The sequence below is a fragment of the Pteropus alecto genome, unplaced genomic scaffold (genome assembly GCF_000325575.1).
Source record: "Pteropus alecto unplaced genomic scaffold, ASM32557v1 scaffold459, whole genome shotgun sequence".
Taxonomy (NCBI): domain Eukaryota; kingdom Metazoa; phylum Chordata; class Mammalia; order Chiroptera; family Pteropodidae; genus Pteropus; species Pteropus alecto.
Window position 1 is genome coordinate 73,619 of NW_006442483.1, and position 17,624 is coordinate 91,242.

Consider the following 17,624-nt stretch of genomic DNA (forward strand, 5'->3'; position numbering starts at 1 on the left):
TCTTTGATTTTTTGGAAGAGTTTGAGGAGAATAGGTATTAAATCTTCTTTGAATATTTGGTAGAATTCACTGTTGAAGCCATCTGGTCCTGGACTTTTTGGTATGTTTTTGATGATTGTTTCAATTTCCATACTGTTGATAGGTCTATTTAGGTTTTCCATTTCTTCCTCATTCAGTCTAGAAAGGTTGTAGTTTTCTAAGTACTGGTCCATTTCTTCTAGGTTATTAAATTTGATGTTATATACATTTTCATATAGTTCTTTCATGATACTTTATATTTCTGAGACATCAGTCTCAATTTCCCCTCATTCATCCCTGATTTTTTTTTTTATTTATATCCTTTCTCTATTTTTTAGTGAGTGTAGCCAGAGGTTTGTCAATTTTATTAACCTTTTCATAAAAACAGCTCTTCGTTGCATTTATTTTTTTCTCTCATTTCTGTTTTGTTTTGTTTTCCATTTCATTTACTGCTGCTCTAATTTTGATTATTTCTTTCCTTTACTGACTTTAGGTTACAGTTGTTCTTTCTTTTCTAGTTTTTTTTTTTTTTTAATTAAGCATTAGTTTGCTTATTTGTGCTCGTTCTTTTTGGGGGGAGATAGGCCTATAATGATATGAACTTTCCTCTTATAACCACTTTTTCCATGTCCCAAAAGTTTTGATATGTTGTACTCTATCATTCATTTCTATGTATCTCTTGATCTCTCTTTTTTTTCTTCTTCTTCTCTGATCCAGTTATTCTTCAGTAGCATGTTGTTTAATCTTCATGTATTTGTGGTTCTTCCTGATTTCTTTTTGCCTTTGATCTTCAGTTTCAAAGCATTTTGATCAGAGAATATGTCTGGTATCATTTTAAGACTTTTATGTTTGTAGAAGATCTGTACCTTAATATGTTGTCAATCCTTTAGAAAGTTGTGTGTGCATTAGAGAATATATAAGCAGCTATTTGGGGATGATAGGCTCTCTAAATGTCAATTATGACCAGTTAGTCTAATGTGTCATTATGGATGTTATTTCCTTACTGATTTTCTGTTTGGATGATCTATCCATATCCAACAGTGGGGTATTTAGATCTCCTAGTACAATAGTGTGTTGGTCTGTTTCTCCCTTAAGTTCTGTTAGTAATTGCTTTACATATTTTGAGTCTCCCTGAGGGAGCATAGATATTAATAAGTATTACGTCTTCTTAGTGAATGATTCTTTTTATCATTATGAAGTGTCCCTCATTACCTTTCATTATCTTCTTTTAATTTTAAAATGTCCTTCTTCTGATATTAGTACTGCTACTCCCACTTTCATCTGAATGCCATTTGCTTGAAATATCATTTTACTTTTCGTCTCTACATGTCTTTGGAGCTGAGATGTGTCTCCTGAAGGTAGCATATGGCTGGGTTTTCTTTTTTTGATCCATTCTGCAACTCCGTGCCTTTTTATTGTTCAGTTCAGTCCATTCACATTAGGGTGATTATTGAAATATAAGGTCTTTTTATAGCCATTTTATCTTTTGCTTTCTGGTAGCTCAGTGTTTCCATTGCTTCATTGTCCCTGGGTTTCTATTTTCTTTACTTTGGTTAGCTTTTGTGGTTTTTCCTCTGGTTCTTCTTGTTTCATGTTATATAATTCAGTCTGAATCTTCTGTGTGTGGTTATCTTTACGAATATGAAAATGAGATTATATATACACACAGTCATCCATTATCTTCTGCAAGTGCATTTTCTCCATTCCCCTTTATGAATTTGGATCTTTGAATCTGCCCCTTTACAGTCATTGTTATCTCAGTTTGCATGCCTATGTATGCTGAACATTCATTAGTATCTTACTACAGCAATTCTCTTAATGTGTAAGCTTATAATGTCCTGTTATTAGTAAGGGTTGCTCAACTCTACTTCTATTTGCCTGATATTCTCATTACTCCTAATTATCTAATTATGGTTTGTTGTTGTTGTTGTTGTTGTTGTTGTTGTTGTTGTTTTTATCATTTTGTTTTAGGTGAGCTGACTCCTTTCACTATTTTCTGTAGTGCAGGCCTCATAGTGAAGAATTTCCTCAATTTTTTTTTTTTTTTTTTTATATCTGGAAAGGTCTTAATTTCTCCTTCATATTTAAGGATAGCTTAGCTGGATACATTATTCTAGGCTGGTAGTTCCTTTCAGTTAATAGTTTGAATATTTGATTCCACTCCTTTCTGGCTGGTTAATATTTATCCTAAGAAGTCCAACTATAATCTAATGGATTTTCCTTTATTAGATACCATTTTTCTCCCTGGCTGCCCTGAGTATTCTCTGTTTGTCATTCATTTTTGATCATTTTAATACAATGTGTCTTGGTGAAGACATTTTTGGGTTGACATAATTGGGTGTACTGTTGACCTCTTGAATTCCATGTCCCGGCTCAGTCTTTAGATTTGGGAAATTCTTGTCAACTATTTGTCTGAAAATACTTTCTAGTCCCTGATCCATTTCCTTGCCTTGATAATGCCCATTATTCATATGTTTCCTCTCCTGATGATGTCAGCTAGTTCTTGTACTTCTTTTATTATTTTTCATTGTTCAGTTTCTCTCTTCTTCCTTTTGATTTATTTCTAGGTTTCTGTCTTTGATATCACTGATTCTTTTGTCCATTTGGTCGACTCTATTTTGTAAGCTTGTTACTTCATTTTTCAACTCTTGCATTTTTTTTTGAGGGTTTCAGTGTTTTTGCTCTGATCATCTAGTTGTTTTTTTCAATTCCTGAAATTTTTTATATGACTCTTCAGAACTCAACCGAGTTTTTTTCAGTAGTACCTGAATTCTCTGTCATTTAAGTTTCATATTTCTATGTCTGTAAGCTTATTTTCTAGTGATTTTTCTTTTTCTTTCTGAGATGCCTTGTCACCTTGGTTGTTCTTGGTGCTTAATGGACTATTTCTCTGCCTGAGTATTAATGGAAATGTATTCCGCTTTTTTTTTTTCAAGAAAGGAGTTTTATTATATAAAGGTCTCTCTTAGTCTGTTGCAAAGAAGACATTTATCTTTTGGTTTCTAGTAGGTGGTCTAAGCCTCTTGAATCCCTGCTTTAGATAATGCTTTTTGTTTGTTTGTTTGTTATCGTTATAGACGTTTAATCTCGCTTACTACTCTCAGTGTCAGTCCTTCTCATTTTAGTGACTATTTTGGTGATGTTTGCTCAGATTCCCCTGGTGCTCTGTGGTAATCGGTCTCGGAAGGTATGTGGGGAGTGCCTCTCTGGGTTGGTGGTTGAGAGCTGCAGCTCTGCCTTGGTTTTGCAACCACAACTAGTAAAATCAACTGTTGTTTCTCTGTCATACTCACTTTTCTGCTTTCTGCCCTGATGACTGGGCCTTGCCGTTGGGCGTGTGGAGCTCACAGCACTCCCAGGCAGGGCTGTTCAGGGAACCTGCCACCCTTTCTCCCCTCTCCCTCCTCCTACAGGGAGCTCCGTGATCTGTGATAGGCAGCTTTTTTATTTCTCTCGGTCCATTGCTCAACACTCGGGGTTCTGACCTGTGTTAGCTTTTATGAGCAGATTCCGTGCTCAGACCTGCTGGCATGCAGTTTGGATGTTTTTTGTTGTTGTTGTTGAGGTTTAGATTTTCAGCTTATTGTTGTGTCAAGGGGAGAGATCTGGGGATGTTTCTCACTCTGCCATGTTTCCTCAAAACTCTTTTTCAGACATTGTTCTTATAGGGCTTCAGCATGAATTTATATACCAAGGAACTCAGTCACTCTAACTCCAGTGCTGGGACAGCTGCTTGAAAGCTGCCAGTGACATACTGGAAGAAATTGAATTTTCTGGCTTTAGGGAAAAGGCTCTAAGGGCAGTCTTTCCCAAGATGAAAGTGCTGGCAGAGGTCGTTGTTCCTTTGTTGAGCCCTACCCCATCTCAGTGTGCAAACGAAGGTGGGCACCATATCTATGCCTCCATCAGTCTGGCAAACACCACTCACCTCATCCTAGCGATTCCCTGAAACCCTACCCTATCCTACTTGCTAGTCCGTCCAAGCCACTTCCAGGGACTTTTCCCTCACAAGCAGTTTGTCTTAGCTCATGCTGTAAAATTACTTAAAATATCTCAAAGATTCACAAACCTCAGACAAGCAGCATTTGTCTTAGGCCTATCTTGAACCTCTTCTGAAGTAGCCCTAAGCTCGGCGCTACTGGTAGCCAGCCTCACATCACAGCTTAGCCTCTCCAAGGCACCTCCAAGTTCAGCATGAGTGAAAACAATCTGCAAATTGCTTCGTGGTTCCTTCCAGGAATCTCTGGGTGTAGCATGCCCACTGTGACCACTTGGGACTGAGTCAGAGCACCCCCCATCTACCTCCATAAATGACAGACCAAAAAGGCAGACTCAGTAATCATCAGTACCTTGCTAAAACAAATTCTCTTCTGTAGGGTCAGAAGAGATTCTCCACAATAGTCATTACCAGTCTTCACAACCAATCATCCTGAGATTCATTCCTCTCATTGATGTGCAAATAGTAACCAAGGCTCAACTACAAGTGGGCACATACAATCCACACACACAAAAAAATCCACATCTGGAACACCCAGCTCAGGTGATCAGGGAGATTATGCCACAGGGTCCTATAGAACACTTACTATATAAGGTCACTCAACTAAGACAAGGAGCCACAGTAGCTCTACCTAATACACAGAAACAAAAAAAGGGTGGTATCTAAAGTGGGGAGACAAATAACATGTCCCAAATGAAAGAACAGAACAAAACTCAAGAAAAATAACAACGAAATGGAGATAAGCAATCTCTCAGATGCAGAGTTCAAAAGAATGGTTGCAGCATGCTCATTGATCTCAGTGAGAACATCAACAAAGATATAGGAAACATAAAAATGGAGATAGGAAACATAATAACTGAAATGAAGATATATTATATGAATATATATACACTTTAAGAGGCCTCTTGGACAACATCAAGGGTATCAATATCATAGAGATACCTGAAGGAGAAGAGAGATCAAAAAATTGAAAACCCGTTTGAAGAAATAATGACAAAAAACTTCCTTAACCAAAGAAAAAAATAGATGTAGACGTCCAGAAAGCACAGAGAATATCAATCAAGCTGAACTCAAAGAGACCCACATGAAGACTCATCATAATTAAAATACCAAAATTTAAAGATAAAGAGAGAATCTTAAAAGTAGCAAGAGAAAATAAGTTAGTTGCCTACAAGGGAGCTCTCAAAAGACTGTCAGCTGATTTCTCAACGGAAACTTTGCAGGCCAGAAGCAATGGCAGAATATATATATAAAAAAAAGAAGCTACATCTAAATTTACTCTACTTGGCAAAGCTATCATCTAGAATTGAAGGACAGATAAAGAGCTTCCCAGAAGAGAAAAAGCAAAACAAGTTTATCACCACCAAACCAGTATTACAAAAAATGTTAAAGAAAGTTCTTTAGGAAGAAAACACATATCTAGCAATAATTAGTTTAAATATAAATGGATTAATGTGGAATCTAAAGAAAAAGAACAACAACAACAACAACAAATGAACAAAACGGAAACCAACTCATAGATACAGAGAACATTTATTTGATTGTTAGATGAGAGAATGTTGAAGGGTGATTGAAAAAGAAGAAAGAGTAAAGTACACATTGGTGGCTACAAAACAGTCATGAAAATGAGAAATATAGCATGATGAATATAGTCAATAATATTGTAATAACTATGTGAGTTGTCAGATGGGTACTAGGCTTATGGGGGTGATCACCTTGTAAGTTAAATAAATGTCTAATAACCATTTGTATACCTGAAACTAATATAAAATTGTATGCCACCTGTAAATGAATTTTTGTAATTAAAAAATAAATAGAAAGCAAAATAAACTTTTGCTTGAGATGTTTTTCCTGCAAATTTTCAAAACAGATTACCAGAAGAAGATAAAGCTAAAGAAATATGGTGATTTAGAGGCAAGATTGGGTAGGTTAATACTTACCCATTTAGGAAGAGTTGTGCAGACCTTCGCCCAATATTCTAAGGGTCAAAAGATTGATAATTTTTTTTTGTTTGTGGTGTTCCCATTGGGTATTTCTAGATCCTAGCCAGCTAGAAAATAAATAGTTTTTCTTAAGAATTAAAAACTATTTTTATTTTTAAAACTTCACATAATTCTATATTTTGTGCACCTGTTCTGGAATTACTATGTGAGTGACTTATAAATCTACCCAATCATATTGAACAAATTTATCTCCCATCCTTCAGTTTTGCAACCATCTTAATGTTCTCTGTAGCTATGAGCTTGTTTTTGTTGTTTGTTTGTTTATCCTGTTATCTAGATTGCACATATATGTGAAATCATATGAAATTTGTCTTTCTCTGTCTGTCTGACTGACTTCACTCAACACAGTACCCTCTAGGTTCATCCATGTTGTTGCAGATGGCAAGATTTCATTCTCTTTTTATGTCTGAGTAATATTCCTTTGTATATATATAGCACACCTTTCTATACATTCATCCATTGATAAACGCACAGGTTGCCTTTATAGCTTGGCTATTGTAAAGAGTGCTCCAATGAATATATAAATCTGCATGTCCCTTTGAAGCAGTGTTTTGAGTTTCTTCATATAAATACTCAGAACTGAAAATACTGGGTCCTTCTTTGGCTCTTGTTAGAGCCTTTGTTTAAAAGTCTGTTTTGTCTAATCTTAGTATTGCTGCCCCAGCTTTTTTTTTTTTTTCAATTTCCATTTTTATGAAATATCTCTTTTTTATCCCTTTGCTTTTACTGCGTGTGTCTTTCCATCTGAAGTGAGTGTCTTCCAGAGAGCATATGTAAAGGTCTTATTTTCTTATCCATTCATTTATACTGTTTTTCGATTGGAACATTAATCCACTTACATTTAAACTAATAGTTGCTAGATATGTAGTTCTTGCCATTTTATTATTCATACACATTACCTTTCTTTTCTTTTCTTTTTTTTTTTTCATCCTGAAGAACTTTCTTTAACTTTTCTTGTTATACTGTAATCTTGTAAAACTGGTGGTGATAAACTCATTTAGCTTTTTCTTGGCTAGGAAGCTCTTCATCTCTACCTCTATTTTAAACGATAGCCTTTCTGGGTAGAATAGTCTTGGTTGTAGTTTTTTGTTGTTGTTGTTGTTTTTTATTATTTCTTTTATTTTCTGCCAAATGCTTCTGGCCTGCAAAGTTTCTGTTCTGAAATCAGCTGACAGTCATGAGAGCTCCCTTGTAGTTAACTAACTGCTTTTCTCTTGCTGTTTTTAAAATTCTTTCTTTGTCTTTTACCTTTGGTATTTTAATTATGATGCGTGGATTTTGGGGGTTTATTTTGTTTTAGACTCTTTACGCTTCCTGGACTTGTATGTCTATTTTCTTCACCAAGTTAGAGACATTTTCAGTCATTTATTTTCTTTTTTTTTCAAATAGGTTCTCAATTTGTTGTTCTCTTTCTTCTCCTTCTGGTATTCCTATACTGCAAATGTTGTTATGCTTGATGTTGTCCTAGAAGTTTTTTGAAGTACTCTCATTTTTTGGATTTAAAAACGTTTTCGCTGTTCTAATTTGGTATTTTATTACTATCTTATTTTCTAAATTGCTGATTCTATCTTTTGCTTCATTTAATCTTCCTTTGATCCTTTCTGGTGTATTTTTCATTCCAATTGTGTTTTTTATTTATGATTCGTTCTTTTTAATGATTTATATGCTTTTTTTTCTTTAATGTTCACTATCTCTTTCTTGAAGCTCTCACTAAGTTCCTTAAGCACTTTCATAATCAGTGTTTTGAACTTAGTATCTGGTCCATTGTTTGCCTCCATTTTATTAAGTTCTTCTGGAATTTTCTCTGTTTTTTGTTTGTTTGTTTGTTTGTTTGTTTTTTCTGTTTTTTTTTTTTATTTGAGACATGTTTTATTTTTTATTTGTGTCTTTTTATTTTGGCTGCCTTCCTGTGTTTGTTTCTCTATATTAGGTAGATCTGCTACATCTCCTCATCTTGGAATGGTGGCTTTATGTAGTAGGTGTCCTCTGAGGCCCAGTGGCACAGTCTCTGTGGTCACCCAAGACATGTATTTCAGGAGTGCTCCCCACAAGTGTCATGTGTGCCTCCCCACCATTTCTGATCCTGGATGGCTTTTGGTGCCTCAGTGGTCTGAATTTACCCTGAGTCTTACTGACTGAGAGATTGGCCATTACCACAGTGGATAAGCTGCTGTGTGGGGTTCACCTTACAAAGTGAGACCTACCACAGTGGGCTCTGGTGCCTGCCAAGACCACCCCCTGGGTGTGCCAGTTGTCTGTTTAATCAGTTGGTTATTTTATGTTCTGAAGCTGGCCGCCAACTGTGTCGATTCTGGGGCCTTTTGAGAGGTTTTTCTGTGTAGGTCAAGGTTATTCACTTTTTATGTCTGGTCTGGGGCTACCTGGAAGGAGCCACAAAGCTCTCCAAGGTTGGTGGCTGCCTGTGGTGGACCTGGAGGTGCATGGGAGAAGCCACACTCTGAATTGAGACTGGCTGCTATTATTATTGTGTTTGAAGATACTCAGAGAAAGGCCTAGGATATCCTGAGGCCTGTCATTGCCTGCCAGATGTCCATAGAACTCAGGCTCTTAACGATACTCTCGTGGTAAAAAAGTTGAGTGGGGTGGGAACTCAGGAAGTCATTAGAATGGGGCAGGTGTTGTTCAATGAGTCAATGCCGATTCAGATTTGATGACAGTTATGAGCCTGAGGCCACTCTTCAAAAGGCTCATTGCACACAGACAGCAGACACCTCCTGACCAGGGCATGCAGACCCCTAAAGTTCTTCAAGAATGACTGCAGCATGGGCCAACACTGGCTGTCTGCCAGCCATGAAAAAGCATTTGAAGATATGCAAGTTGAATGGAATAGAGACCCAGGAAGTCACAAGGATGGAGTGAGTGGAGCTTACCAGACCAATAAAAATTCAGTTTTCGCCATGTGGAAGGATGGCTCAACACAGAAAAGATAGCATCTGCTGACCAGCCACATGAGAGGGCTCAACACAAAAACAATGCTGACTTTCCTTCCAGCCCTCACCCCAAAGCCACTCAACTCAGTCTCTCCCTATTGTCTCTAAAACTCCCAAGCTGTTGTTTTTTAATCAGAGCTAAGGGGTACTACCTGGGTGCGGGACAATCTGTGTGGGCCCTTTAAGAGGATTCCTGAGTTTTTAGCTGCCTTCTGTCTCTCCAGGATGTATAGCATTCTTACTGATTTTCACAGCCAGATGTTGCAGGGGCTCCTCTTCTTGGCACTGGTGCTTTGGGTTGACTACCCTAGAGTTCAGCTTCCATCTTTCACTGTTCAAGGGGGACCGCTAGAGCTGAGATATCCCTCCAAATTTTCGACCACTACACGTGGGTGTGGGGCCAAACTGTTTCACACCTTTGTCTCTCTTACCAGCCTCGAGATCTGTTTTTTTTTGTTTTTTGTTTTTTTGTTTTTTTTGTATTTTTTTTATATCCTTAGTTATAGGACTTGTGTTCAGCAAGTCTTCAGATGGTTCTTCAAGTTGATTGTTCTATAATTTAGTTGTAATTTTAATGTGGTCATAGGAGGAGACAAACACAGCATTTACCTAGGCTACTATTTTGACTGAAACCTCCAAATACATGTTTGTTTTAAAAATATTTTTGTAACTACATTTCAGTATAGTTGGCTCTCTGTAATCCTTTGTATTTAATCTTATAAATTTAAAAATGTTATTCTGTAAAGCAATCTGTTGTCTTCATCAAACTGACCAAAAAAAAAAAAAAAAAAAAATGAATGGTAGGCCAAAATATTTATGATCTTTTCTGTGTAGAAAGAGAAAGAAAGAAGTAAAATGTTCTCACCACAGCTTAAGTCTTCATCGCTTAGGATAGAGGAATTACTTTACTCTTCAAATTAACTAAAATTTGCTTAGCGTTTCCTTAAAAAAAACATTGTCTGAAGAAAAGAAGCACTTAAATTCCTTTTTAAAAATATAAATTCCTGTGTCTATTCTTAGACTTACTGAATTAGAGAGAGAGGCTTAGTAACCTATAATGTAACAAGCATAAATATATGCTTTTATCTTAGGAAAAAAAATAGGGAAAAGCTGGATTAGAAGAATTATGAAAGACCAAAAGTGAGAATACAGTGAGAGGACTAAAAACTGGGTGACTGATATTTGAAACCAGAATAATCAACATTGTTCTGCAAGCAAAGGAGCTCCTGACAGACTTAAAGAAGTGGATCTCAAAGTCTGGTCTTCAGACCAACAGTAGCATCACCTGAAAACTTGTTAGACATGGAAATTTAAACCCACACCAGGCCCCCTCTGTCACTACAGGATCACTTGAGATGACTAACCAAAGTCCATCTAAGTGACATCTTCTGGTGGGAGGTTTAGTGATTTGTTATTTAAAAAGTCCATCAGGTCATCCTGACTTACCCTCATATTTGAGAAACAGTAGGCTTAATGATGACTTTGTGCCATATTGAAGAGTTTGATCTTTCCAAGGAGAATGATATCAGCAATAAGGCAAAATAGTTGGTTTCTAACTTCAGTCTTTCTCACAGAAAGAACAACTAGCAGCTATTCATAGACAGAACACCTTTTCAAAAATTCTGAATACCTGAACACCGAAGTAAGGCTGAAGCACACCCTTGGACCACAAAAAATGAGAAAAAAAAAAAAAAAAAACATTAGAAGGGTAAGGGGAATGGTTTCACTTTAATCACATTGCCTCTACCCCAGATCAGTGCAGTACTGCACTGAGAGATTCCTCCTGGGCCTACAGTTTCTCCAGTGGGAAAATGAAAGTCCAAGGTTAACATCTAGCTTCCTCATAGTTCTGGGACACTTCTCAATAGACCCACTTAGGTATTGTCTCATAGGGATCACTGAGGGAATTATCGAGAGATGGATAAAGGTAATAGGGCTCAACCAACTATATTTTGGATTATGGTAGGCAGCTTATACTGGTAGCAGCACTTAAGCAGATATCTCAACTAGCAGCTCTGTTCACCTACGGAACTGAACTGGTGGTCCTGTCTGGCTAAGGAGTTTGGTCAGCAGTTTCTTCCAATGTCAGTTCCCAGATGGTGGACTGTTTCAGGGATGGAGTCCTTTTTAAAACTCTGCTTGGACAGAAAAGCAAGTCAATGGCCCTGCCCAACTATTGATAGAGCATAAACTTTATGCCAGAGAGGCAAGGCAGCTACAAAGCACACCATGACTCACCCAAGCAGGGAAGCAAGTCATTAGCCCCACCCAACTGTTGATAAAGGTTGGAATTGAAGACAACTTCTGCAAATTCACAAATACAAATGCAAGTATATGAAAATCATAATTAGGTAAACAAAATACCACTAAAGTTAACTAATAGAGCTCGAATAATGAACCTTAAAAAAAATGGAGATTTATGAACTTTCTGATAATTAATTTAGAATAATCCTCTAAAGGAAATTCAGTGAACAACAAGAAAATGAAATAGACAACTAAATAAAATTAGAAAAAAAATCATGAAAATGGGAAGTTCAACAACAAAAGGAAAGCATTGAAAAAATTCTTGAACTGAAGAATACAGTGACTGTACTGAAGAATTCTAGTGCTTCAATAACAACTTGACCAAACAGAAGAAAGAATAAGTGAACTGTAAGACAGGTCATATAAATCAATAATCAAAAATTTTTCAAGAAAGAGAATTATAGAACTAAAGAACCAAATAGCTTCGTTTCAAGTGTGAATCTACCAAATATTGAAAGAATTATCACCAACCCTTCCCAAACTCTTCTAAAAAATTTGAAGAGAAAGAACATTCCCAAATTTATGTTATAAGACCAACATTACTCTAACACCAATGCCAGATAAAGACACTATAAGAAAAAAAAAAAAATACAAGCCAACATTCCCGATGAATTCTCTACAAAATTCTCTACAAAATACTAGCAAGCTGAGTTCAACAGCACATTAAAAGAACCATACACTATGATCAATTTGGATTTATTCCTGAGATACGAGGAAGTTTAAACATACATAATCAATAAGTGTGATACATCATATTAACAAAATGGATACAAATATTATGATCACAATAGAAGCAGACAAAGCTTTTGTCAAAATATAACACTTTTTTATGATACAAATATTCAACAAATTGGTGTACATGGAATGCATCTCAACACATGGCAAGCCCACAACTAGTATCATAATTAAGAATTAAATATTGAAAACTTTCTCTTTAAGTCCAAAAACAAAAATATGGTGGCCACTCTCACTACTCTTATTCATCAAAGAGTTGGAAGTCCTAATCAGAGCAATTAGGTAAGAAAAATAAATAAAAGGCATCCAGATAGAAGTAAAATTGTCTCTGTTTGCAGATGATATGATCTTATGTATAGAAAATCCTGAAGATTCTTCCAAAAATTGTCAGAACTAATAATGAATTCAGTAGTTTCAGAATACAAAATCAACATACATAATAAATTGCAATTTTATACATTAACAATGAACTATCTAAAAAAGAAATATAGAATGCAATCCCACATGTAATGGCATCAGGAACAATTAAAAAAAAAAACTTAGAAATACATTTAACCAAAGAGTTGAAATATTCATACACTGAAAACTATAAGACATTGATGAAATTGAAGAAGACACAAATAAATTCAAATATCTCATATTCATCGATCAGAAAGTTAATATTTTAAACATACATACTACCCAAAACCATCTATACATTCAATTTAACTTCAATATTGTTTTTCATAGAAATACAAAGAACAATTCTAAAATTCATATGAAACCACAAAAGAACCTGAATAGTCCAAGCAATTCTGAAAAGAACAAAGTTGGAAGCTACATACTTTCTGATTTCAAATTACATTACAAAGCTGTAATAAAGAGCATGGTATTGGCATATAAGCTAACACATAGAATCAAGTGCCTAGAAATAAACCCTGATGTGTACTGTCAACTAATATTTGACAATTGAACCAAGAATACTCAATGAGAAAGAAATAGTCTCTCTAATAAATGATATTAGAAAACTAGATACCCACGAGCAAAAAAAAAAAAAAAAGAAGGAAAGAAAGAAAAAGAAAAAGAAATTGGACCTCTGTCTCACAATGCTCACAGATATTAAATTGAAATGAATTAAAAACCTGTAAGTCCTGGGGCTGTAAACCTCCTATTAAAAAACATAGATGAAAAGCCTACATCAAACTAAAAACCTTCTACACAGCAATGAAATGACAAGAAGAAAAGGCAACCTATGCTGTGGGAGAAAATATTTGCATGCTATATATCTGATTAGGGGTTAACATCCAAAATATAGAAGGAATTCTGACAAATAAATCACACAAAATAAATAATTCATTAAAATGTACAAATGACCTGAACAGTTATTTCCCCAAAGATGAAATACAAATGACATAAAGGTGTTCAAATCACTAATCACCATGAAAATGCAAATTAAAATGACCATGAAATATCACTTCACACCAGTTGAAATGGCTTATTATTTTTTAAAAAAGATAACATGTTTGTGAGGATTTGGAGAAAAGGAACACTTGAGCACTTTTGGTGGAATGTAAACTGGTACAACCACTATGAAAAACAGTATGGAAGTTCCTCAAAAAATTAAAAATAGAAATACTGTATGGTTCATCAATCCTACCTCTGAGTAGGAACACTTGCACTTTTGGTGGAATGTAAACTGGTACAACCACTATGAAAAACAGTATGGAAGTTCCTCAAAAAATTAAAAATAGAAATACTGTATGGTTCATCAATCCTACCTCTGAGTATATACCCTCAAAAATTGATATTATGATCCTATTCATTCATTTCTAAAACTTAAGACGATTAGAACTTGACCATAGAATATTCACTGGGGATTAATAAGCATTTGGTATGCAGAATTACTTGATTTTATATTTTTGGTTTTGTTCAGTCAAAATCACTAAATTTTATGCATATACAGTAAGTCAGACAAGATCCTGTGCAGCCATCTTTCCAACATTATTTTGATAATCCCTGGGTTAATAAAGGACCTTCACTAGTCATTGAATGCATTTGTTTGAACATTTTGTTTTTAAATGTGCATCTTTGAGAATTCACAAATTTTTATGTACCTGGCTATTACTATTAATTTTCACTTAGTGAAAATGGAGGATCTTCCCCATACATTAATAGAAATAGAATAATCTTTAAAATAATCTTTGGTATTAAAAATTGGCACTTTTTATTTCAAGTATGAGCAGCTACCAGTGCAATTAAAATAATTTCCTTTTTTAAAATAAAATAAGTATAAACCACACAAATCCATATGAATTTTTATCCCTTACATATTTTCCTAGATAGTGCTTTATCAGTGTCATTTTTACAGTGAGTAATACAATTGCTTTAGCGTATTTTAATGTTGAGACATTGATTCACCTGTCAATACCTTTAATCAATCAGAAATTTACATTTAAAGTAGGAAGTAAAAGTCCAAGTAGAAACAAAAACAAGAACTTTTTTTTTTAAAGTAAATAACCTCTAGGGACTAATAGGTTATATTTCAAATACTTGATATTCAGTCTTCCTAGTTTATATAAAATACAAATAAACTGTATATAAAATGTACATTTCCAGGTCTGAAATTACTTTTTGGTACATACCATTTATGTCTTTCAAAATGAAGCTAGATATTTTGAGGATTAAATATACTCTATTAGAGGTATATTTCTAATTATGATTGAAAACACAAGTAAATAACTGATTAAATAAATAAACATAATTAGTTTTAATTTAATAGCACAAATAAGGAGTTATCTTTAATCGTCTTCATGATCCATTAGATCAGACTTATACCAATATTATCAGTCATCAAAATACTAACAAACTGCATAAACCCTGCCTAAAATACTTATGAATTATAACTAGCAAATGACCATTGCTTCTATATGTTCATATATAAGAAATTGCTGCTTTGTAAAGAACACTCTACTGCATTGTTTTCACAATGTGAACTGCTTACATTATGTTAGGCTGTCAGGTTTTAACAAACATATTATTTGGTACTATATCATGTGTCACAGATCACAGATGTACTTAAAATAAATCAAGTTGCTCTATGACACTACAACATGTACATCCAAATCTAACAATAATCATTTAGGAAGACTGACCAAATCAAAAGTAAAGCATATCTAATTAGACCTTGTAAACCATACACTATGACATCTAAATTTAGATAATATTTATATTTTTTCACTTCAGAACTATTTAGGATATATATCTGTGAACACTATGTAGACATTAAAGTTATTAAGAAGACTTCTCTTTTGACAGTTCAATATCTACAATGGTAATGGTTTTTAATTTGTTAATGTTTTAGTGAGTCACATTTTTTACACTAGTCGACCTAATTTTTCCTGAGTATTCCATGTGATAATTTCTTGTGTTTCTATATCACTTTATGCTTCTCAAAATACTTTCAAATATATTACTCCATTTTATCATTTCAACACCTTGTAATGTAGGATAGCTAATGTCATAATTATTTACATAAGAAGAAACTGAGATCTACCCTCCCTGGGATCAGAATGAAGAATCTTGACTTTTGGTTTAGTGCACTATTTTTCACTGAGTACTGCCTTCCTCTATTGATTTATAAAACACTTTATTGCGTTACATATGCAATTCATTCCATATAAATTTATAAAACTTAATTTATTTATACATATTACATTTATACAACTAGATTATGTATTCTTTAAGCATGTATTATATCAATTATATATATCCTTAACCATATATACGGAGCCTGATGCACACAGTATATACTGCAAAAATTTCTCGCTGCTTTGAAAATATTTGTTTTTCTACTACTAATAATAACCTTAAAATAAAGTTTCTAAACATCTTAATATTAACCTTAAACTTTGTTCCAGATGTTTCAGGTCATATTTGTCCCAATTCTAGATATTTAAACCAAAGTTTTAACTATGTATTCTGACTTATCGGTAAGAATTAGTAGACTCTCCTATCTATACAAAGTAAGCTATTTTTAATACTTATAGGTTTCAATAATAAGTTATATTTAATACCTTCAAAACTTTAAGTATATTGTTATTTAGTCATGTAGTATAGAACAAATAAGAACACAAGGGTAATATTATCATTGTAGATATAAAATGCAGATGCAATTTGCAACAGATAGACAGGTAGAATATTGATTTATATTTATTGTCCAAATGGCTAGACACCATGGTAAAATAGTTATGGTTTGTCACTCCATGGTATTAGCCTTCTCAGCATTGCTAAGTGCGTTGATGTAAAGGTGTTTTTTCAAAAGTAACAGGTAGCAAACGCAACGTGGAATATTGTTAAGTACTGACTTTTATTTTTTTTCTTTTCATTTAGAGCATTAAGACATCTCTGTGAATTGTGTGAATATAACTGCGTGCACTCATCTGGTAGTGACATTTTGTCAGCCTTGAGGAAATAATTACTAAATATGTATAGGAAAACTTGTAAATTTGTTAAGTATTTTGAAGTAAATATCTTCTTGGATATATATAAATAACAAGTGTTGCACTACTGAAGAATACTGTTCACCAGCAGTGGCACCAAGACAACACTGATAGGAAGAATGCCCTCTCCCATATTTCAAAATCCTTGAACTAACCAGTGTGGATTACCCATAGAGCTATAGAGACTCTCTGAAAACTTGTTTTGTTTAATCCAAGGATTTATTCCAAACTCTTCCGGAGGGGTAAGTTAGCTTAGATAGCTGAGCAAAAGAGATCTGCACTGGAAGGAAGAAGGGTTATTTTCAAAAGTTCTCCTAGGAGGCCAGTATTGAAATTGAGATATCAGTACATAATATATTCACAATTAGATCAATAAAAACTCAAATGTCAGCTATGCCCAAATAATTTACAACATAAAGTTGATAATAGTCCCAGGATGCCACTCAGCACAAAGCCGTCGTATTATCCATTTGCAGTGATAACAAGCTCCCAAGCAATTTTAAATACAATGCAATTTGGAATGACATCTGACATTTTATAAATGTTGAAGTTTTTGAACTGTGGATTGACCCTGTTCTAGAGAACTGAGTTGCTAGTACAGATTAAGCAGCTAGGGCTGATAGAAATAGAGATTTAAGTAACAATGCAAATAACTGGCTGGGTCTATGGGGGGAAATATAGACACACTTGCACGTCTGCACAGTATTTGCTTCGTCAGAGCTGGAAATTATCTTTTGATGTAGGAAACTCTATGCTACTTGCTCAGCTTCACTGTTGAGCCTTCTCCCTTGGCATAGGAGAAGTGAGATGTTAGGTCTGATGAGTTTGGGGATTTAGCACCACCAAAAGAACAACATTGTTTCATTTGGTTTAGGCAGTTTTTACTTTTCACATCTTTTAAACACTGAATCTGTAATAAAACCAAATGAAAGGATTCCTATCATCCTTGAAATTCTCCTTTCTTTCTTCCCCTCCACTCTCACTAGGATTCCATAAAATGTACATAAAATTGTTATACATAGCATGTGGGATGCTGAGGGGAAGTAATCTTGTGCCAGCAACCTGTTTTAATCAAATATCTTGCAGCCACACTGCGTATAAATAATTCAGTTAAATTATTAATAATTTGACACTGTTC